Source organism: Aquarana catesbeiana, linkage group LG06, assembly GCF_042186555.1.
Source record: "Aquarana catesbeiana isolate 2022-GZ linkage group LG06, ASM4218655v1, whole genome shotgun sequence".
Taxonomy (NCBI): Eukaryota; Metazoa; Chordata; class Amphibia; order Anura; family Ranidae; genus Aquarana; species Aquarana catesbeiana.
In genome coordinates, this window is record NC_133329.1 from 100,600,836 (window position 1) to 100,620,109 (window position 19,274).

At 45.5% G+C, this 19,274-nt stretch overlaps 1 long non-coding RNA gene across 2 annotated transcripts in view; it reads right to left on the reverse strand.

The window, feature by feature from the left end:
- Window positions 1-19,274, reverse strand: part of LOC141147664 (uncharacterized) — a 112,535-nt gene that overhangs the window by 25,738 nt on the left and 67,523 nt on the right. For both annotated transcript variants that reach the window (XR_012245088.1, XR_012245087.1), the window contains exon 2: window positions 3,278-3,499. This is a non-coding gene — a long non-coding RNA (uncharacterized lncRNA). The remainder of the gene's footprint in view (window positions 1-3,277; window positions 3,500-19,274) is intronic.

A 19,274-nucleotide genomic window follows, 5' to 3' on the forward strand; every position in this document is an offset into this window, starting at 1 on the left:
ACAACAACACTGGACCCTGTCAAGAAAATGCTAATCAGAAGCTGTAACTCCCCCACATTCTACCTCCTAGTACAACCCCCCCTCCCCCCAAAAATCCCCCTCCTAGAACAATCCCTTCCCCTACAAATGTCACTTCCCCAGCACAAATCCTCCAAATCCAATCCTTCCTCTAAGCTCAAATTCCTCCTCCTAGCACAAATCCTTCCCCCACCAAATTCCATTCTCCCAGCACAGCCCTCTTCCCCTAACACTGGTTTTACTACCCCTGGGCCACTAAAATGAATAGCTAAGTTTACTCTTCTGAGCAAGTTACATGTTACACCCGTATTTAGGGCATAACATGTTCAGCATCCACCCCCTCCCTCTCCTCCCAATACCCCCCCCCCCCATGACAGTGTGCGTACACAAGGCTGGGCCATTTATTCACAGATTTCTTAGAAAAAAAAAATTGCATATTCTTTACCTGCAAAAAAAATGGGCATTTTAATTTTTTTTTTCCAAGAGTTGAACTTAACCTTTAATAATCCTTCCTATATATACATAAATTTAAAAACAATTAACACACTATTTTATATATATATATTGTATATATTAGTAAATTACATACTCAGATATCGAAATATGTTCAGTTAATAACATGCATACACACTCAAATGCATACAGATACTGAGATATATACATATGCTCAATTACATACAGCACATGTGTGTGTGTGTGTGTGTATATGTATACATAAATATATATATATACTCAGATACATGCATACACATACACTGTAAAGAAACACTAAGATATATATACTAAGAAACATGCATACACACATATATACACACTGAGATATATACACACACTCAGATATATGTTGTACATATGCTCAATTATATACAAATACACACACACACTGAGATACATACATGCATTCAAATACACACAACATACTGTAGGATGAATACTCACATATGTAGTCTGGTAATGGGCAGCCAGCTTCTCTCCTCCCCTCTCTGTCCTGCTGTCCCCTCCTCCCACTCCGTGCAGCTCCTCCCTCTGCCCGCCCCCCACACACTCACAGCTCTCTCCACTAGATCAGTCTGTGAACAGTCCGGACAGGGCTCCAGTAGCCGGGACTAGAAGCAGAGCATCGGGAAATGCGGCCAGGAGGTTCTGTAACCCTCCACAGAAAGAAACAAGTCCCTTGTAATTAGGGCTGTTTCCATCAAGACAGTTATATATATGTAAAGATATGTGACATTCTAATACATGTTATGGATCCTAAATTCTGATTAAGCTTTTATGGGGGTGTTATAATAGTTTTTGAGGGGGCCCTGGTGGCTGGTGTCCGGGTGACAGGCAGTCAGAAACCCGGGCAGAGCATATAAAAACTGGACTGTCCGGGTCGGACAGGTGGCAACCCTAAATGGCATGGGGATCCTCTCATGTGCACATATTTGTGTCTAAAAAAGCTATAACATCCTGTGAATTCTGTGTCAACAACTAGTGGTGGCTGGTGCTCAAATTTTTTTGGGGGGCGCAAACAAACTGAAAAATTCTGAAAAAAACATCAATTGCAGCCTCACTGTGCCCATCAAATGCAGCCACTGTGCCCATCAAACGCAGCCACTGTGCCCATCAAACGCAGCCACTGTGCCCATCAATTGTAGCCACTGTGCCCATCAATTGCAGCCACTGTGCCCATCAATTGCAGCCACTGTGCCATCAATTGCAGCCACTGGGCCATCAATTGCAGCCACTGTGACATCAAATGCAGCCACTGTCCCCATTAAACGCAGCCACTGTGCCATCAAATGCAGCCACTGTGCCATCAAACGCAGCCACTGTGCCCATCAAACGCAGCCACTGTGCCATCAAACGCAGCCACTGTGTCCATCAAACGCAGCCACTGTGCCATCAAACACAGCCACTGTGCCCATCAAATGCTGCCACTGTGCCCCATCAAACGCTGCCACTGTGCCCCATCAAATGCTGCCACTGTGTCCATCAAATAGTGCCACATCAAATGCTGTCACTGTGCCCATCAAATAGTGCCACACCACATACTGTCACTGTGCATATCAAACAGTGCCACTGTGACCCCCCCACCCGCTCGCTGTATGCCCGGCACTTACCCTGTCTTGGTGGTGGGTCAGGCAGCGGGTGACGGCGGTGAGTGGTGGGACCTTGCAGCGGGTCAGACACTTCTATGTCCTCTGTGCATCTCCTCCCCTCCTCCCGATAGGCGTCTGATAGTAGCACTTGTTGTTTCAGCCAATCAGGTGACGGGTAACAGTCCAGGCGCACCTGATTGGCTGAGAGGCTGTTCAGTGTTAGGAAAGTGAATATTCATTCGCTTTTCTAACACCTGAGTGAACTGCGAGTACAATGCTTTGCGCTTGCAGTTCACCTTTTTTGAAGCCTATTAGAGCTTATGGCTCTAATTAGGTGCTTCAAAAACACCCCCCCGCCGCTGGAATTCAGGCGCCCAGCGTACAAAAAGGGTCCGGATGCCTGACTAGGGGTTGGCTACAACGGCCATGGATAGATTCATGCAATGCATGAATCTATCCATCATATCCCCTGGGGTGGGGGGTGGCTGGAGAGAGGGGGCGGCACCTGTGCGCCCTTAATGGACGCACTGCCACTGTCAACAACACTTATCCTGGAAGAATGTGAAAATCTAATGGTGAAAAATAGATAGGTTTCTCCTCTATCTACTAGTCTGACGCACAAGTAAGTATGAATTTTCAACTTGATAGGTCCCCCTGATTTTCTTGTTTCCATATAGGCCCCCGCGAGGCAAGCCTGTGGTACGCTTGATGTACCGAGTTGTCTTGCCTCCATCCATTTTGTTTGTTGCTTTCTAGCTACAAATATATGCACATGAGCGAGGAACATGTGTGCTGTTTAGTGAGATTCAATTTATTATCATATAAGATACTGTCCATCTGTAGCTTCACTCAGCACAATGTTTATTGTTTTTCCAAAATTGATTATTCCATCAACAATTGAACACCTTGGAGTGGGGATCGTTTGGGAGATTTGTGGAAACAACGCAAGAAAAAAATTGTGCTAAACAGGATTTTGTAAGTTGGTACCTCCCATAGATTCTCCTCTCAGGTGTTCTCTATTCATAGTCTGATTGTGCAAGGTGGGTGTTTCCGAGATCGTTTCCTTTCCTTGCTTGATTGGACACAAACCCCTATTTATACACACAGTCAGACTATGATATATTGGCTATGATTAAGCACCAAATTATGGTGTGAAACGCGTCAGTAATTATTACCTGCTTTTGCAACATGAACTGACTGTATTTGGATTTTTTATCCTCAATAAAAGTGCCTTTTTGGAGTGCGGCTGTCCAGGACTTGTTTTTGCCCTATGATTTGTTGCAGAGCCAGCACCTGAAGTGTTCCAATAGTATGCCTCAAGAGGATTTGGGTTTGGAGCGGTATTTTCTTCTTGTTCCAAATAATATACTTTGTGACCTCACTTCTGCAGCCATTGTCTGTCAATAAACAAAATTAGGTGAGTGAATAAACGGGGGAATCAAAACAGGATCATGATTAAACTCTTGATGATAAATCTTGAAATGAGGGTGGGCCAATTGTAACAAACTGATATCAGCTTCACTAGTTAACGTTTCAATAGACAAAACTAGCCACATGATGAAGGCCAAAAACAATCACATAAAATAATCAAGAAATTTGTAGGTACAGCTGCATGTATTGTCTTCCGTGAAGAGAATCTTGTTGCAGGAGAGCTGAGTATCCAACCAAGAACTAAAGGTTACATATGGGAGAGTTAAGCCAACCATCAATGGATCGAAATTTGGTAGGTTCAGCAGGAACCATCTGAATTTCGATCCATCTATAGGCAGGCTGGTTGTACTGATCGATTGACTTCAACACAACCAGCCTGCCGGGATTTTTTCATATGATCACTGCTGCCAGCTATAGCAAAATAAATGCCTGCATAATATATGACTGACTATTGAGCAAGAGGAATGTCTGGCCTGTCTGGCTGCTAAACAACCTATTGGGGAAAGAACCTTGGGACCAAATCGGGGGGTCTTTAGGGGGTGTGCTCTACATTTGAAAAGCTCAAAAATGAATACTCAAATTACACACACAGCTTCATATAAATTTTACTTAGAGAGAGAGAGTCTCAAAGCAAACGGTCATTGCTGCTCTCTCTCTGTAGAAAGCCAATAGTTGTCTGTGAATCCTGGGTCATGTGGACATTTTGTAAAAAATGTGTTTGTAAAACTTAGCTTTCATATAAATCACAATAAAAGATACAAAACATCACTTTTAAATATAAACCTTACAAAAAAGTAAATCTGTCCCAAAACCATTATTGTTAACATAGGGTAAACACATTCAAGGGAGGAGTAGAAAGATTAATAATAGAGGTAATATAAATTTTGCCTAGTTTACCTAGATTAAATAATGCAATATCGATCCATTGTCCTTGTGCTTACCATCAGATTGCTGGCTGTATCTCTCCAGCAGCCCATGTTCCCCACCCTCCACAAACACAGGCCTGGCCAGCTGATTACATCCCCAAATACCATCAATCTCCAGGAGCTGTCAGGGAAGTAGTGAGCAGAGAGCTCCTCTCTGCAGTCCATTTACTAGCTGGTCCTACCATGCTGTCATCCATCTAGCAGCAGGTGTCATGGTCATGCTATTGCATGTGACCGGCCTCTGCTAGCCCAAGGATCATTAATAGTAATAAAACCGATTATATATTTATATGACAGTTAATAGCTGTGCTATGTTTATTTTTGGGGTTTAAATCTAAAAATAAATGGATAATAAATGAATAAGTATGTCACATTATAAGGACAGCTGGTTACTAATTTTCTGACGCATACAATGTCTTTAAACTACTAGCAAAGATCACTTCACTGATCACACAAGTCCTTAGCTCTATCCATTCAAAGACTGCTTTGAATTTTTGTCTGCCGCTCTCCTAAAAAATGGAGCACTAGCCGCCACTGCTTCCAGCGCTGGTTTATCTCTATATGGAAGCAATCGTGAGCAAAGTTTTCCAACAAGCCTGATGGCAATTTTCCCCATTAGCTAACAGCCAATGGATTAAAAAAAAACCTTTTAAGCGTCTTTAAGTATTTTTTTTCTGGTATCTCACCAGTGCATAGTTGCCAACATTGCAAAAAAAATATGTGGGACACTTTTTTGGCTGTAGGCGGGGCCGCACAATAATTAGGGGGTGGGGCATTCGTTTGTGGGCGTGGTCTAGAAAATGGTTGTGGCTTACGTGGAAAAGTGGGCATGGCTTACGTGAAAAGTGGACGTGGCTTAAATGGGCATGGCTCAAGAGGGTGTGGTTAGAGTCTGAAATGAATGAGGGATGGAGAGGGAAAGGGGGAGAAGGAAAGGGGGAGACGGGAATGACAGGACAGCAGCCCCAGATCCTACACAATAGAAATATGTGTATTCTAGAAAGTTTAACAATCAGCAGATAAAGATACTCCAAACACCTGGTGTTAACGCTTCAATCATCCCGGCACTATGGTTGTTATGGTGTCAGGATGATTGAAGCGCATTATTTCTATTATTACATTGTAACATAAAATTAAATCATTCAACTCACCATAATGCCGAATCAGTGGGATCCCTGAGCGTGTCACCTGCCACGTCGCCTGCCACCAGCAGAGTCTGTCCTTGCATCAGGTGCCCCCGGCAGAGTCTGTCCTTGCATCAGGTGCCCCTGGCAGAGTCTGTATAGACCCCCTCTGTGCAGACCCCCTCCATCAGTGCAGACCCCCTCAGTGCAGACCCCCTCCATCAGTGCAGATCCCCTCCATCAGTGCAGACCCCCTCCATCAGTGCAGACCCCCCCTCTATTAGTGCAGCCCCCACTCTATTAGTGCAGACCCCCCTCTATTAGTGCAGACCCCCCTCTATTAGTGCAGCCCCCCTCAGTGCAGCCCCCCCTCTATTAGTGCAGACCCCCCTCAGTGCAGCCCCCCCTCTATTAGTGCAGCCCCCGTCAATTAGTGCAGCCCCCCTCTATTAGTGCAGACCCCCCCTCAATGCAGCCCCCCCTCTATTAGTGCAGCCCCCCCTCAATTAGTGCAGACCCCCCTCTATTAGTGCAGCCCCCCTCAGTGCAGCCCCCCTCTATTAGTGCAGACCCCCCTCAGTGCAGCCCCCCTCTATTAGTGCAGACCCCCCTTAGTGCAGCCCCCCCTCTATTAGTGCAGACCCCCCTCTATTAGTGCAGACCCCCCCTTCAATGCAGCCCCCCCTCAGTGCAGCCCCCCCCCGCTCAGTGCAGGAGTGGCCGGTGTGTTCTGCCGAGAAAGTTCCCCTCGGCATGTAAGGACCCCCTGTACTGCGCAGGCGCAGCGCTTGCGCAGTACGGGGCTGGGGAACTTTTCGGCAAGACACGGCGGCGCCGTGTCTTCTGCTTCAGTGGAGAGGGAAGGGGCCGTGCAGCTAAAGAAGCCCATTGGCTGCACGGATCGAGCCCCCTTCCTCTCTCCACTTACTCAACACTAGGGGGAAGATCGAGCGGCGGCGCCGGCCGCCATTTTGCTGGAGCCAGCTGCTCCAAAGATAAAAAAAAACAACATTCCCGATTTTCTAGGCTTAGCTGCAGACATCAAGCAGAACCAGAATCAGCCTGTGCGGCAGAGAGGCCAGTGCAGCAGCTTTCTAGATTCTAAGAGCGACTTAAAAGGGACTGAGTGAGTACATACCACCCAACACACCCAAAAATACAGAGAGGACAGTGAAGTGCAATATCTCACATGTCTGGGACCAGGGGGACAGCTTTAGTACAAGTACAATACAGCCAGGAGCACCCCAATATCTCTAGCTTGGGTCAAGAGCAGCCAGGTGCCATGCAATACAGCCAGGTGCTGCATCTGTAACTTTAACCTCTAGGACTTCTGTTCATTATTCCAGCTGCTCCATCACCCCCACTGGTGTGCAGCTCAGTTTGGAGTCAGTTCATAGCAGCCAGAGACATTAGCAGGTCCCCAACTGTTTGTTTGAAGTTTGAAGTTCTTCGGTTCTGGGCATCTCATGTACAGTGCCTTGAAAAGACATATATACCCCTTGAAATTTTCCACATTTTGTCATGTTACAACCAAAGACGTAAATGTATTTTATTGGGATTTTATGTGATAGACAAACACAAAGTGGCACATAATTGTGAAGTGTAAGGAAAATAATAAATGTTTTCAACATTCTTTACAAATAAATATCTGAAAAGTGGGCTCCATTTTTATTTAGCCCCCTTTACTCTGATACCCCTAAGTAAAATCTAGTGGAACCAATTGCCTTCAGAAGTCACCGAATTAGTAAATAGAGGCCACCTGTGTGTAATTTAATCTCAGAATAAATACAACTGTTCTGTGAAGCCCTCAGAGGTTTGTTAGAGAACCTTAGCGAACAAACAGCATTATGAAGGCCAAGGAACACACCAGACAGGTCAGGGATAAAGTTGTTGAGAAGTTTAACGCAGGGTAGGGTTATAAAAAAATATCCCAAGTTTTGAACATCTCACGGAGCACTGTTCAGTTCATCATCTGAAAATAGAAAGAGTATGGCACAACTGCAAACCTACCAAGATATGGCCATCCACCTAAACTGACAGGCTGGGCAAGGAGAGCATTAATCAGAGAAGCAGCTAAGAGGCCCATGGTAGCTCTGGAGGAGCTGCAGAGATCCACAGCTCAGGTGGGACAATCTGTCTACAGGCAACTATTAATCGTACACTCCACAAATCTGGCCTTTAGGCCCCTTTCACACTGGGGCGGTTTGCAGGCGTTATTGCGCTAAAAATAGCGCCTGCAAACCTCCCCTAAACAGCCTCCGCTGTTTGTTCAGTGTGAAAGCCTGGGGGCTTTCACACTGAAGCGGTGCGCTGCCCATTGAAATCAAACCGCTCCTGCCCATTGAAATCAATGGGAAAGCGCGGCTATACCGCGGTAATACCGCGGCTATAGCCGCGCTATACGAGGGGTTTTAACCCTTTTTCAGCCGCCAGCGGGGGGTTAAAACCGCACCGCTAGAGGCCGAATACCGCGGTAAAACAGCGCTAAAAATAGCGCTGTTTTACCGCCGACGCCCCCTACCGCCCCAGTGTGAAAGGGGCCTTATGGAAGAGTGGCAAAAAGAAAGCCATTGTTGAAAGAAAGCCATATGAAGTCCCATTTGCAGTTAGTGAGAAGCCAACACATCATCCCCACCATGAAACATTATAGTGGCAGCATCATTTTATGGGAATGCTTTTCTTCAGCAGGGACAGGGAAGTTGGTCAAAGTTGATGGGAAGAAGGATGGAGCCAAATAAAAGGCAATATTAAAAGAAAACCTGTTAGAGTCTGCAAAAGTCTTGAAACTGTTCACCTTCCAGCATGACAACGATCCTAAACATAGAGCCAGAGCTACAATGGAATGGTGTAGATCAATGTTTCTCAACTCCAGTCCTCAAGTACCCCCAGCAGGTCATGTTTTCAGGCTTTCCATTATTTTGCACAGGTGATTTGATCACTGATTTGATCACTGCCTTAGTAACTACCACAGCCGTTTCATCTAAGGGAAATCCTGAAAACATGACCTGTTGGGGGTACTTGAGGACTGGAGTTGAGAAACATTGGTTTAGATCAAAGCATATCCATATGTTAGAATGGGCCATCAAAGTCCAGACCTAAATTAAACTGAGAATTTGTGGCAAGACTTGAAAATTGCTGTTCACAGACGCTCTCAATCCAATCCGACTGAGCTTGATCTATTGTGCAAAGAAGAATGGGCAAAAATGTCACTCTTTAGATGTGCAAAACTGGTAGAGACATCCTCAAAAAGACTTGCAGCTGTAATTGCAGCGAAAGGTGGTTCTACAAAGTATAGGGGCTGAATACAAATGCACACCACACTTTTCACATATTTATTTGTAAAAAATTTTAAAAAACATTTATCCTGTTCCTTCTACTTCACAATTATGTGGCACGTTGTGTTGGTCTATCACATAAAATCACAATAAAATGCATTTACGTTTTTGGTTGTAACATGAAAACATTTGGAAGGGGTATGAATACTTTTTCAAGGCACCCTAATCCCAATCCAAGTTCTTCGTTCCACAATAAACCTTAAAACCAAATCCCTTAGACGGATTATTGGACCATTGGAGAGAATGTGGAGAATTTATTTTGCCTGGCTGTAAGTGCTTTGTAGGGGGAGAAAAGGCCAGAACCTCCGTGACTCTTACGGGGTCAGCGCTACATTTGTTTGAAAACAAAGGCTTGTATTAGTCATGATGTTATCTGAATGTCCCTGGATTCATTTGGATAAATATTTTGCTCAAAGTAATCTATAAGGAGCATGACTGCGATGATCCTGCTTTTAGAGAAAATTAAGTCACTGGTAAATTCTCCCCGCAAGCTGTGGGCCTCTGCCATCTCAGGTCAGAGCTCAAGAGCATTAAAATGAATAGTATTTTCCACTTTCAAGTCTGATACCATCTCCCACCTGCTGTAACATGCTAATGAGACATTACCAATGCTCCAGGTTCACCACCTCATTTTGGAGCCATAAGGACTCAACCCACATGGAAAATGAGATCTTTGATAATTTGTTATTATGAGGCACTTTAAAGAGAATATTTAGTGAATTGCTGCATATATTCTATAATTGTTTTCTTTCTAATAGGTCCCTCCAATGACTGGTTCACATTTTGAATGGATTTCTGTCTGCAAGTGTTACATTTCACCTTACATTTCCCATTAGTTACCTACTGTATACTATTTTCCAGCAGCAACATAACTCCTTTTGGTAGAGAGGAAGTGACTTTTACTTGCCGCTAAGACATCACCAGATCTTCAACCAGTCATGGCTGCAAGGACGTTCCTTCAAAGACACGGTGCCTTGAAAATAAGCTGGTGGTGTCAGAGGTTGTCTGTCTTGAGTTTAACACAAGAACCCAACCTGAAGCCATGTTGATATGTTTTTCTTACATCATGGGGGCACATATTCGACAGTGCAGTGTATGAGGTCATACAGCACTTAGGAGAACAGAAATAGTTGTGTATGGGATTGCACAATATATTTGATTAAGGGGATAGTCTATGGGACATATATGCAAAAAAGTTGGTGAAATGACTGCGCTGAACCACAATAGTGTCAAAAACTGAAAAGCAGCTAACACTCAAACAGAGTCCAAACCAATAATAAACAAATAGTGTAGCGTTAAAAAACAAAAAACATAAACTGAAATGTCCAATGTATATAATTTGCAACACAGATTAATGAACTGATAAAGTCCAATATTCCCTAAAGTGAAACTAGATAATTAGTGATAATTCAAAAATATGTCCATCTCGTGTTTGATAGTGAATCCTCAATTGAACAAAGATGACACAAACAGGATGCAGCAAACTGTGTAGCGATGAATATGAAGAGATCCTTTACCAAAAGGAATAAAGATGGGTACTCTTGGAAAGACGGCTCCCCAGCAGGGTGAAAGTCTCATATCATGTTGGAGAGTCACAAGGATTTGGGTTCTTCGGTTGGACCATCACAGATGAGGAGTGGAACTACCCTTCTTGGAGTGATCGTTTCCCTGCCTATCCTAACCCTGTGCCATCTGGCCCATATAAGCTTGATTGACCCACTACTGTATGGTAAGCGGGTCCACCACATCCGGTAAGAGTACCCATCTTTATTCCTTTTGGTAAAGGATCTCTTCATATTCATCGCTACACAGTTTGCTGCATCCTGTTTGTATCATCTTTATTCAATTGAGGATTCACTTTCAAACACGAGATGGACATATTTTTGAATTATCACTGATTATCTAGTTTCACTTTAGGGAATATTGGACTTTATCAGTTCATTTATCTCTGTTGCAAATCATATACATTGGACATTTTAGTTTATGTTTTTTTTTTTTTTAGCGCTACACTATTTGTTTATTATGGGACATACATATTGATAGCTCATTATATGGGGATATATATTTTTTGGGAAAAGAGTATAGGGGCCCATGTTTTAAGAGGACAGTCTAAAGAACATATATGTTCATTGGCCATTTAGTGCACCTATCTAATATCAAGGGGAACACATGGTCAACAAAATACTCAGGTACATTGCGGTGTGCAAGAAATGGTATAATATCAAGCATTCACCACCCCATACCATCACTACAAGATAAGATGCATTTATGGATACATGCCCTGTATGCCAAATTCCAAATTCTGACCCACCATCTGCATCTTGCAACAGCATATGTGTAACTAGATGCCTCCTCACATAGCAGGCAATTGAGCAGCAAGTTTGAAAATCACTTGCTAAGCTATTTCTAGACTTGGCAGGCTTCACGAGTTTGTTGCACAATTGCAGCAAGTCCGCATTGCATGACTCCAGATCAACTTTCTTTCCAAACATTCTGTAAGTCTGCTGCAAGTTCTGGTTCAGTTATGTTGTGAAATAGTCATCCCAATACAGGGGTCACTGTGGTTGAATTTTCATGCTTTAGACTTGCAGAGCTCCTGCTGTAGACTCATCACTGCAACTTTGCTCTTGCTAGAGACTTGCCATGCAAATTTGCTACAAATTGGAAAAGTGTACAACTTGCCAAAAAATGTGCAGCACGTTAACAGACTTACAATTCAACACTGCCACAAATTTGTGGCAAGTTATCCTCGCTATCTGGATCCCCCCACCACTGTTCCCGACAAGCAATCACAGGGATTTTGACAGAACAGCATAGGGCGCCAGTGAGTGCAGAACTTTGCTGGGGTCTGTGCAGGACACCATGGAGACAGTGTGGGGAAACCAGTGTGAGCGGACCTGTGCTGTGCTTGCCTACACTGAGGAGAGAGTCTGTGAGAACCAGAGCGAAAGACTGAGCCACAGAGAGAGTTGCTGTCCCTTCTTGCTGTATGTGCCGACCTCAGAGAGGACCTTATTGCAAGGATATGATCATGGGGAGCCGATCGTGAGGACTGAGACTGCTGGGCAGACTGATCACCAAGCATATGGCACTGGACCCGTTGCATACCAGGATTAGTGAGCAGAGCTGCAGAGTTTAATCCCTTGCCCACAGTTAATGTAATAGAGACTGATCCTTACCTAACAGCATATTAGCCATATTTTGCAAACAGCATTGAAGAGACAGCTACATGTGCACTACCTTGTAGAAAGGCCCCAACGACAGCCAGTTAACCTTGACAGTTATGTGCCAGGTACTTTAGATACCACCAGGGGTACCCCTTGCCAGTGACGCATACACTCACCCGTCAATGGGGCTGTATGAGTAGAGTGCACCCAGGAATATTTTGTAGCTATTGCTAAGAATTACAATGATTTTTTTTTAAGCCATTAATGCTTTCTCAGCTGATGCTATTCTTACTGACACTGTGTAGACTAGGGTAATGGGGCTTAGACTTATTGTGGTGTAAGTTATTGGCCATAGGTGATGCTAACCTGCCCGTCAGTTAAGCCAATTTATTATCTTGTCCTGTTTATTTGTTCAATGCATTGCATCTGCTTCCCCTTCAATAATACAGTCATCTTATTATTTTTCTTGCTTGTAGTCTATTTTCTGTGTATTATCATAGAGCGGTAGAATAACATAGTTACATAGTTGGTAAGGTTAATTAAAGGCACCAGTCCATCCAGTTTAACCTGTGCGGGTGTGTGTGTGATCATGATAAAAAAATAATAATAATTTTCCCATATCCCTGTATACTATGTTTGCTAAGATTCACATCCAAGAGTTTTTTGAAACTATCAATACTTCCCGCGGACACCACAGTGGCCCTGTGTCCTCTTACACTCCCTGAGGCTGAATTGTTTTCCCCTATTCTAGAATCACCATAAGGATATTTGTATATCGCTATCATATCTCCTCTCAAGCGTCTCTTCTGTAGGGAGAAAAAGTTTAAAGTTTGTAGTTGTTCCTCGTAACTTAGGTCCTCCTGTCCCTTTATTTGCTTTGTTGCCCTTCTCTGGACTCTCTCCAGTTCCAGCACATCCTTGCTGAGGATTGGTGACCAGAACTGGATGGCATACTCAACATATGGCTGAGCCAGAGTTTTATAAAGTGGCAGGATTATAGTTTTATCTCTGGAGTAAATACCCTTTTTTATGCATGCTAATATTCTGTTTGCTGCAGCTTGGTACTGCATCACATTTCTGAGTTTGTCATTTACTAGGACCCTCAGATCTTTTTCTGTCTTGGATCCCCCCCCCCCCCCCACAGAGGTTCTCCCCCTAGTGACTAACAACTAACTGGCGATCATATTTTTATCCCCAAGTGCATTACTTTAAATTTTTCAACATTAAACCTCATTTGCCATGTAGTTGCCCACCCCTTTATTTGATTGAGGTCTTCTTGTAAAGTTTCTATACCCTGCTGTGAAGTTATTGCCCTACTTAGCTTTGTATCATCAGCAAACACTGGGCTTGAGCTATTTATACCTATTTTTAACCTCTATATCATTTATGAATAAATTAAACAGAATTGGTCCCAGGACAGAGTCTCACTTAGCACTTCAGACCAGTCTGAGTACAAGCTATTTATCACCACCCTTTGGACGCACCCCTGTAACCAGTTTTCTATCCATGAACAAACTCTATGGTCCATGCCTACAGACCTCAGTTTGTAAATTAAAGTGATACTAAAGTCTTGTTTTTTTCTCCTTTAAAAATAAAAAACATGTTATACTTACCTGCTCTGTGTAGTGGTTTTGCACAGAGCAGCCCAAAATCCTCCTCTTCTTGGGTCCCTCTTCAGTGCTCCTGGCCCCTCCTTCCTGTTGAGTGCCCCCACAGCAAGCAGCTTTCTATGGGGGTACCCGAGCCAAGCCGCAGCTCCCTGTGTGCATTCAGACACGGACCCGCTCCCTCTCTCTCCTCATTGGCTCACTGACTTTGTTTGACAGCAGCAGGAGCCAGAGAGACAGCAGCAGGAGCTGTTCGGGACAGCCAAATCTCACGTGCAGCATCGCTGGATCAAGATGGGGCTCAGGTAAGTATTAGGGGGGCTGCTGGACACAGGAGTTTTTTTACCTTAATGCATATAAAGCATTAAATTATAACTAAAGGCAAAACTTTTTTTTACGTTTTAGATAGAGTTGAGAGGCATTAGAACACTTGTCAGTTGTTATTGCAGTATGTGCCCCCGTTAAGGAGATTCTCTCTAGTTGTCCTGTTTACAGTTATCATTGAAAGAGAAAGTAAAAGAAACCCCCACATTTTTGGTTGTCCCCAGAAAAGTAATAGAGGGGAACTCTTCCAATGGTGATACTAGTTTCAGGGACCTAGGGGTCCCCAAGGAATTCCCTTAATTTCAAAGTATTTCCTCTCACTTCCTGTTGGCTATGGGACAGGAAGTGAAGGGAAATCTCCGCAATGGGACACAGATGGTGAAAAAAAATCTGACATTGGTTATAACCCTCCCTTGCTCTATCCAAAATGAAAAAAAGTTTTGCCTATCGTTCTACTTTAAGATAAAAAAAAACCTTCTGCCTTTACAACCACTTTAAGCGTTTATGGGGGACTGTATCAAATGCTTTTGAAAAATCCACATGCACAACATCCATAGGTCTTCCCTTATCTAGATGGCAGCTCACTTCCTCATAGAATGTTAACAGATTGGTTTGGTAAAAATGACCTTTCGTAAATCCATGCTGTTTACTAATAATGATACTGTTTTCATTAGCATATTCTTGAATATAGTCCCTTATCATCCCCTCCAATAGTTTACATACTATCAATGTTAGACTGACTGGCCTGTAGTTTCCAGGAATATATCTCTGCCCCTTTTTAAATATTGGTTTGACCCAAAGGGCCTGGTATGGATTTGGAGGGGGACCCCACACCATTTTTTTTTTGTAAATTTGGTGTGAGGTTTCATCCATTTCAGAGCCAAAGGAATTGTTTTGATTGGTCAAAGGACAAGTCGAATCATCTCATAGTTGGATCAAAATCGGATCCCATTTATTGAAGTCGCATGGAAGTCAGACCTGAAGTCGCAGGGCAAAGTCAGATAAAAAGTTGTGCCACATCCGAGTTGGATCAGTGTGAACAAAGCCTTAATGATCATCTTCTATCTACCTTCTGACCTCCTAACGACCTGCTTAGAACTTCATTTTAAGCTGAATTAAGATGCTTTTGCTTTTCCGGTGACTCATATGTGGAGAAAATACACTTTGGACCCAAAAAAATGCCAGTGTATGCAAGCTTTTAAGTTGCCCATAGATACTGGAGGGTAGACATCAGTGGCAGCCAGTGGTAATTTTTTTTTGGGGGGTGGCAAACAGTACCACCCGTGGCCACAGTGGCCGTGGATAGATTCATGCTATGCATGAATCTATCTATTACGCATATGCGGGGAGGTGTGGATAGAGGAGGCGGTGCCCGGGCGCCCCTATTGGATGGGTCGCCACTGGTAGTCATACACGCAGGCACAATCCGTGCTTGAGACAACATCCCACCATATGTTTTTGAGGCAACATTAGACATATGCAGTTCATTTAGTTCCAAAGGGCCTGGTATGGATTGGCTGGGCCCCCACGCTGTCATTTTTAATTTTTTTTAAAGCCGGCATTGTTTGTTTACTTTCTGCTGTCAGTGGGGAATCCCGCTGACAACAGATGAGTCATGGCTGTTAAAGATGCCGCAACCGCCTGCTTCTTAACAACCAGCTATTCCTCACAATGAATTTGGATTGATCTGATATTTTCAATTATGCCGTGTACACACGGTCGGACTTTCCGGCATACTTGGTCCGGCGGACCAGAGTGTGCCGGACAATCCGCCCGTGTGTAGGCACCGGTGGACTTTTCCGGCGGACTTTTTCCCAAAAGCCCGCCGGACCTAGATTTGAAGAAAGTTCTAAATCTTTCCGCCGGACTCAGTTTCGGGCGGAAAGTCCGCTCGTGTGTGTGCTGGTCCGACGGAAAGCCCGCTCGCGTGTAGGCTGGTCCGACGGACCAGATACAACACGAGGGCAGGGTATTGCATCTCACGCTCGCTGCAATAGGAAAAACACATTTTCCTATTGCGGCGAGCGCGGGGCATACCAGGCCCTTAGGTCTGGTATGGATTATAAAGGGAAGCCCCTACGCCGAAAAAAACGGCGTGGGGTCCCCCCTAAAATCCATACCAGACCCCGATCCGAGCACGCAGCCTGGCCGGTCAGGAAAGGGGGTGGGGACGAGCGAGCGCCCCCCCCCTCCTGAACCGTACCAGGCCGCATGCCCTCAACATGGGGGTGGGTGCTTTGGGGGAGGGGGGCGCCCTGCGCCCCCCCCCCCAAAGCACCTTGTCCCCATGTTGATGAGGACAAGGGCCTCTTCCCGACAACCCTGGCCGTTGGTTGTCGGGGTCTGCGGGCGGGGGCTTATCGGAATCTGGGAGCCCCCTTTAATAAGGGGGCCCCCAGATCCCGGCCCCCCACCCTATGTAAATGAGTATGGGGTACATGGTACCCCTACCCATTTACCTAGGAAAAAAGTGTAAGTAATAAAACACACTACACAGGTTTTTAAAATATTTTATTAAACAGCTCCGGGGGGGGGGGGGATCTTCCTCCGGCTTCGGGGGTCTTCTTCCGGCTTCGGGGGTCCCTCCGCTTCATCTTCTCCCGGCGTCCGGTTGGTTCTTCTCCGCTCTCTTCTCCCTGTTCTTCGGCCGGCTCCTCTGCTGTCTTCAAGTAGCTCTCTTGCCAGCAGAGGTCCGGACTTCTGGGCTTCTTCTCTTCTCTTCTCCAGATGTTGACACGACGCTCTCTCCGGCTGGACTGCTCTCCGAGGGCTGCGTTGTGACTTATATAGGCGGAGACCCCGCCCCCTTTTGATGTCACAGTCCCTGGGCATGCTGGGACTGTGACGTTTTAGGGGGCGTGGTCACTGGGTGATGTTGACCACGCCCCCTAAAACGTCACAGTCCCAGCATGCCCAGGGACTGTGACATCAAAAGGGGGCGGGGTCTCCACCTATATAAGTCACAACGCAGCCCTCGGAGAGCAGTCCAGCAGGAGAGAGCGTCGTGTCAACATCTGGAGAAGAGAAGAGAAGAAGCCCAGAAGTCCGGACCTCTGCTGGCAAGAGAGCTACTTGAAGACAGCAGAGGAGCCGGCCGAAGAACAGGGAGAAGAGAGCGGAGAAGAACCAACCGGACGCCGGGAGAAGATGAAGCGGAGGGACCCCCGAAGCCGGAAGAAGACCCCCGAAGCCGGAGGAAGATCCCCCCCCCCCCCGGAGCTGTTTAATAAAATATTTTAAAAACCTGTGTAGTGTGTTTTATTACTTACACTTTTTTCCTAGGTAAATGGGTAGGGGTACCATGTACCCCATACTCATTTACATAGGGTGGGGGGCCGGGATCTGGGGGCCCCCTTATTAAAGGGGGCTCCCAGATTCCGATAAGCCCCCGCCCGCAGACCCCGACAACCAACGGCCAGGGTTGTCGGGAAGAGGCCCTTGTCCTCATCAACATGGGGACAAGGTGCTTTGGGGGGGGGGGCGCAGGGCGCCCCCCTCCCCCAAAGCACCCACCCCCATGTTGAGGGCATGCGGCCTGGTACGGTTCAGGAGGGGGGGGGGCGCTCGCTCGTCCCCACCCCCTTTCCTGACCGGCCAGGCTGCGTGCTCGGATCGGGGTCTGGTATGGATTTTAGGGGGACCCCACGCCGTTTTTTCGGCGTAGCGGGGTTCCCCTTTATAATCCATACCAGACCTAAGGGCCTGGTATGCCCCGCGACGGGGCTAGTAAGGTGTCAATCTCGCCGATAAAAGCGGCAAGATTGACATCCTTTTCTAGTCCCGTCGCACCTGAGTCACGTTCAAAATGAACGGACTTGTCCGTGTGTGGGCAAGTCCGTTCATTCTGAAAGTCCGCCGGAACTCCGGCGAAAGTCCGTCGGAAAGACGGGCGGACTTAGCCCGCCGGAAAGTCCCGGCGTGTGTGGGCAAGTCCGTCCGTTTTAAAGTCCGGCGCACCTGGCGGACAAAGTCCGTCGGAAAGTGTGCCGGACCAAGTAGGATAGAAAGTCCGCTCGTGTGTACGCGGCATAAGAATTCGAATACCTTGAATCCATTGGAAAAATTCAAATCCGGTCGAAAATGAATTAACGAAAAGAAACAAAATTCATTTCATTATGAATGTAACAAAACGAGATTAGTAACTTAACTAATCTATCCGAAACTAAATGAATCTTTTCATTCTGCACATGTCTAGGCAACATGTAGGGGTGCTTTCAGACACCACCTGGAGCAGGCTTATCTGGGGTGGAAAGCCCACCTAACTGGGAAAATACATCATGATTTTACTGTAGAATACTATTAAAATTTTCAGTAGCTGCTGTTCTTTCTCCTAAAAGAGATTCCTGAAAACTCACTTATTCAGGGAAGCCTATCCCATACCCACCTAACAACTGTCCCGGAGCCACCCCCATCAAATCATTCCCCGCATCTATTACCTTTTGTACCACCACCCCCTCACTTTAGAATGTAAGCTCTACGAACAGGGCCCTCCTGCCCACTGTATTGAACTGTACTGTAATTGTGCTGTCCCCCTCTACATTGTAAAGCGCTGCGTAAACTGTTGGCGCTATATAAATCGTGTATTATAATAATAATAATAATGATCTGAGTGGCATATTAGCTGCTGGATCACTTTTAGAAGTGGTGCTGCTTTCCGGTTGTTCTCAGGCTTACCTGGCTCATTAGGAAGCCCAAGAACTGATCCGGCGATTGCAGCGGCTGGCCATCGAGATGAGCTGAGGAAAGATGGCCTCCACTCATCTCTATAGCCTAGGAAACTGTCATGACGTCACTTCTGGTTCACGGCTGATGTAAAGCGAACACATACATACAGTGTCTTACAAAAGTGAGTACACCCCTCACATTTTTGTAAATATTTTATTATATCTTTTCATGGGACAACACTGAAGAAATGACACTTTGCTACAATGTAAAGTAGTGAGTGTACAGCTTGTATAACAGTGTAAATTTGCTGTCCACTCAAAATAACTCAACACACAGCCATTAATGTCTAAACCGCTGGCAACAAAAGTGAGTACACCCCTAACTCACCCCTGTGTGTCCAATCACACACGGAGCCACAGCTCAGCCCACCCCCTCTGTCTCCTGACTGGCTTACTGGCTGTGATTGACAGCAGCGGGAGCCAATGTCTAGATCGAGAGGGGGCTCAGGTAAGTATTAGGGGGGATAGGGGGGCTGCTGCACACATAGAATGCATGAAGGTAAAATACCTTTACAACCACTTTAAGTGGTTAAA